At 45.7% G+C, this 4687-nt stretch overlaps 1 pseudogene; it reads left to right on the top strand.

The window, feature by feature from the left end:
* The first annotated feature begins 3689 nt into the window (after nt 1–3689).
* LOC150019013 (U1 small nuclear ribonucleoprotein C pseudogene) lies at nt 3690–4336 on the top strand (annotated as a pseudogene).
* The last annotated feature ends 351 nt before the right edge of the window (nt 4337–4687 follow it).

Below are 4687 nucleotides of genomic sequence, written 5' to 3'. Positions count from 1 at the left end.
CAGGTTTGATCCCAGGTTGGGGCACATACAAGAATCAATCAATGAATGCATAAATAAGTGTAACAACAAAAACTGATATTTCTCTCTCTCTCTAAAACAAAGCTGGGATTCAGTTTTGGGTCTTTGCCACTAGATCTTTTTTTGGGTTCCAGCAGAGAAAGATCCATACTGATCAGCTTCACTGGAGACTATTCATTAAGTGTGCATTCACTCATTTAGCAAGTGTGTATAGAGTGACTACTTGATGCCTAGTGGTTTTAGGTGCTGAGGATACAGAGATGAATAAGAAATGGGCTCTGCCTTCAAGGGGCTCAGTCAAGGATGAAGACAGACATGTAAAGAATTAATGATGGCACAGTACAACACGGTCTATAACAAGATGGCACAGATCTCTTGCGCTAGGGGTCAGAGGAGCTTTCACTGAATATGAGCTTAATTGTGAAAGGCAAATAAGAATTCATCAGGTGGACAAAGTATACAGAATAGTATGTACAAATAACATATCTGGAGGTAAGAACAAGCATGTGATTAGTTTTGCACAGCTAAGAATAAGGTTCTAGGAGCCTGGAAAATGGGGAGGAGGGTCTGGATAGTTGGCAGGGGCCAGATCCTGAAAGGTCTTAATCCATAAAAAGAGAAGAACCACTTAATATGTATATCCAACCCAGTAACTGTATGAGAGTTTTTAAAATAAGTTCTATAAGGAATTATACCCTTATCATAATTACGTACAAAACAGTTTTTAATTTTTTGTGTGTGTCTTTTAAAGGATCCTTAGGAACTATTTACATACCTCACAGAATAATCATTCTTGTGATTTTACAACCAGTGCCCAGTTTGGTCACTCACTTTCTTTGAATTTGGTCTATATGAGTTTTAAATGCATGTAAAAAAAAATTAGAATCACTCTCAAAAGCATAAAGAATTACCATCATTAAGAATCTCAAGAGAGAGAGTGGGGGAAGATGGCCGCAGAGTAGGGACAATGTTCTCAGCTCGCTCCTGTTAAGGAGAGAATACAGGAATGAATGCAGAGAGGAGTGACTGAGTGAGTGTGGATCTCTGATCGCGTGAACGGGGAGGAGATCGTGGGAGCAGCGTGGAGGCAGGTGGAGGGGTTTACCACGAACTGCAGGCTGAGTCATTCTGAGACTCTGAGACTCCGTGCGTTTGCAGTATCAAGCCGGAGAGCTCACTAGCCGGGAGTGAATTCTTGTAGGGAGTTAGGGAGAGGATTTGGCCGAAAAAGCCAGAGGAGGGAGAGAACAGTGAACAACCAGGACTAGGAGAAAGTGGGTGATCTGAGTCTAGAGGGAAACCTCCTCAGCTGCAGCCTCCGACTGAAAGCTCGGCATGCTGGGCGAGCCCAGCACTAGCGCCAGGGCCCTACAGAACAAAGGAGCAGTTTTGGGGCAAGGAGAACGGCAGCACAGAAAAGCTGCTGCGGAACTCCGGACCGGGGGAGAATTGAGCAATCGCGCTAGAATCCCACAGAACAAAAGGCGGGTTTGGGGCTAGGAGAGAAATAGGACCTGCAGGGTATGTAAGTAGGGAAGAGAGCGGAGGTTCTGGAGTGGAGACGGTTTTAGGGCAGGGAGAAGGGGCCGCAGGGAAAGGCTGCTGTGGAGCTCCAGACTGGCAGAGAGCTCCAGGGTAGGAGAGCGCTGCGCTGACCGACCACACTAGAATCCTACAGAACAAAGGGACAGTGCTGTGGCAGGAAGATAGAAAGAGCGCACAGGCCTATAGACAGGGAAGCCAGTGGTAGCTGTAGCTCGGAATAGAGACAGTTTTGGGGCAAGGAGAAGAGCACACGCAGGAAAGCTGCTGCAAAGCTCCAGACTAGGGGAGAGGCCCTGGGCAGGAAAGGGCCACTGGGCCTGGCACTTTCCACCGACTGTGCCAGAGTCCTGCAGAACAAAAGGACGATATTGAGACAAGGGGAGAGGTAGGGTGCACAGGCATATAGACAGGGAAGAGAGCAGAAGCTGTAGCCTGGGAATAGAGACAGGACTGGAGGCAGGGCGAGGATTTCTGGCAGGCACAGGCTGGACCAACAGAGGGAAGGAGTAGCTGGACAAGCCTGAGGAGGGCTGAGGGTGCCTCAGGAGGGGACAACTAAATGCAGCCCACAGCAGAGCGGTAGTAGGCCCACGAAAAAAAGACTAGCAATCCCAGAATCAAGCAGAACCCTCCCACAGCCAGCCAACCAACCAGAAAAGATTTGAAAGTCGTGGAATTTTGAAAAGAAGCGGACTCAGGAAGGAAGCAAGGGAAAAAAAACACACCAAAAATACCCAGAGACTGTGCCTAAAAGTTGAATTGAGTTAAAATCCTCATTCTTTTATCTCACTCTCTCTCTAACTGCCCCTACCGTCAGTCCCTTCTTATTCTCGCTCCTTTTCTCCCCTCCCCTTCCCTCCCTTCTCTCCCCTTAGCATTCTCCCCTGCATCCTATTCTCAGTTAATTTTATAATTTTAAGTTCTCTCCCTTTCTCACCCTCTCCTTTCTCTGCGCTACGCACCTTCAACTTTATTAAATTTCTTTCTTTATTTTGTCCCCCTTCAGTCTACATTCGTTTTTCTTTCATCCCTTGTCCTTATTTTCCTTCTCTCCCTATACATATTCTCTCTCTCCATATTCCACTTTATATTCTAATCTTTTAATATTCAAATTATAATTCTAATCTATCCCCCTCTCCCTTCACTCTCCCATTCTTACCCCTTCTCTTTCTCTACCCCATCCCCTCACTTCTTTCTCTACCTCTTGTATTTCTCTCCCTCATCCTATCTTTTGTCAACTCTTCAATTTCAATCCTCCCCTCCCTAATATCTTCTCTTCCTCCTGATTTCCTTCCCTCCTCTGAGCTCTTTTCCTCCCAAATCCTCTTGCTTTCCTATCTCCTATTCCTCTCTCTCTCTATTCACCTTTTCTCTCTATCTTGCAACTTTATATCATGTTTTAATCTCCTAATCTTTTTTATAACATATAATTTAAAAAAGAGTTTTAATCCAGTCCCCTCTCTTCTACCTCCCCTTCTTCTTTCATTCTCTCTCCTACCCTTCTCTACTCTCTCTCTCTCTCTCTTTCCTCTCTCCCTTCCTGTCTTGCTATTTTCTACACTGTATTTTTATTCTTAAAAAATTCTTTCTCAATCTGTTTCCTACCTTCTAACCTCCCCAGCCCTCTCTTTCAATTTCAGGCTGTCTGTCTACCTGGATGTCTGTTGTGTCTACCCTACCTCCCATGCTAATCATATAGTATATACCGATTATATAATCCTAATACTATACATTTCCACTTTCTCACTCCACACTTTAACCCTCCCCTCCTTTTCAAACATACAGTGTGTTAATTGCTCTCTTACATAACGTTGATCCCAATTGCTAATATCAATACTCTATCAACATCCAGCTCAAAAATTACCCTTCCTTCATTTAAAACAACTCCTTTCTGTTTCTCCTACGAAATAAGAGTCCCAGTATCTCCACAAGTATATTAACATGGGCTCATTTGCAGCCTATAGTGAGATTGTAGTTGGGGGAGATATTGGAGGGTGTGGGTTTCTTGCCTGGGTTGTGTGATTATGTTTTAGCAGCACCTCCACAAAAGATCTCTAGAAAAGGTGGGCAGAGTGACTCTCAATCAACTAACCAGAGAAAAAGATCCACCAAAAAGTAGCTGAGCGTCATTTCCTGCAGTGCGGGACGGAGTGGCCGACGGCCTGCACAACGACATGCCCAAGTTTTATTGTGACTACTGCGATACATACCTCACCCATGACTCTCCATCTGTGAGAAAGACACACCGCAGTGGTAGGAAACACAAAGAGAATGTGAAAGACTACTATCAGAAATGGATGGAAGAGCAGGCTCAGAGCCTGATTGACAAAACAACTGCAGCATTTCAGCAAGGAAAGATACCTCCTACTCCATTCTCTGCTCCTCCTCCTGCAGGGGCCATGATTCCACCTCCCCCCAGTCTTCCGGGTCCTCCTCGCCCTGGTATGATGCCAGCACCCCATATGGGGGGCCCTCCCATGATGCCAATGATGGGTCCTCCTCCTCCTGGGATGATGCCAGTGGGACCTGCTCCTGGAATGAGGCCACCTATGGGAGGGCACATGCCAATGATGCCTGGGTCACCAATGATGAGACCTCCTGCCCGTCCCATGATGGTGCCCACTCGGCCTGGAATGACTCGACCAGACAGATAAGGAGAGACGTGAGCCTCTTTCTATCAGTTTTGTATTACTTGTTCTACTTCACCAGGAGATCGTGGTGCTGTGACTCGGGATGTTCCCTAACAGCATGACAAAGAAGACTCACTCCCTTTTCCTATCAGAGAAAATAGTTTTGGAGGGGAGTAGTGAGACAAAAAAATTTTTTGTTGTTTGTATTGTGAAATGTGAAAATAAAATGAACTCTGTTAGCTAAAAAAAAAAAAAAAAACAAAAAGTAGCTGAAATACAACCAGATGGATTAAAGAAATATCATCAATGACAACACAGATGGAGATCCAGGAGGGCGGAGGAGTAAGTGGAAGCTACACTAACCTCCTCCAGGGACCAGCCAGTGCTGACTCAGCCCCAGTACAGCAGACAGACCATTCCCCTCCAAGTGGCGTCATACTAAGGGGAAATAAAAGCCCTGCCTACAGGAATTAAGCTGCCATACCCACGGTCCT

Source organism: Furipterus horrens, unplaced genomic scaffold (assembly GCF_987537825.1).
Source record: "Furipterus horrens unplaced genomic scaffold, mFurHor1.1.pri manual_scaffold_2, whole genome shotgun sequence".
NCBI lineage: Eukaryota > Metazoa > Chordata > Mammalia > Chiroptera > Furipteridae > Furipterus > Furipterus horrens.
Note: the sequence above shows the minus strand (reverse complement) of the source record. Positions and strands in the feature narration are given on the sequence as shown.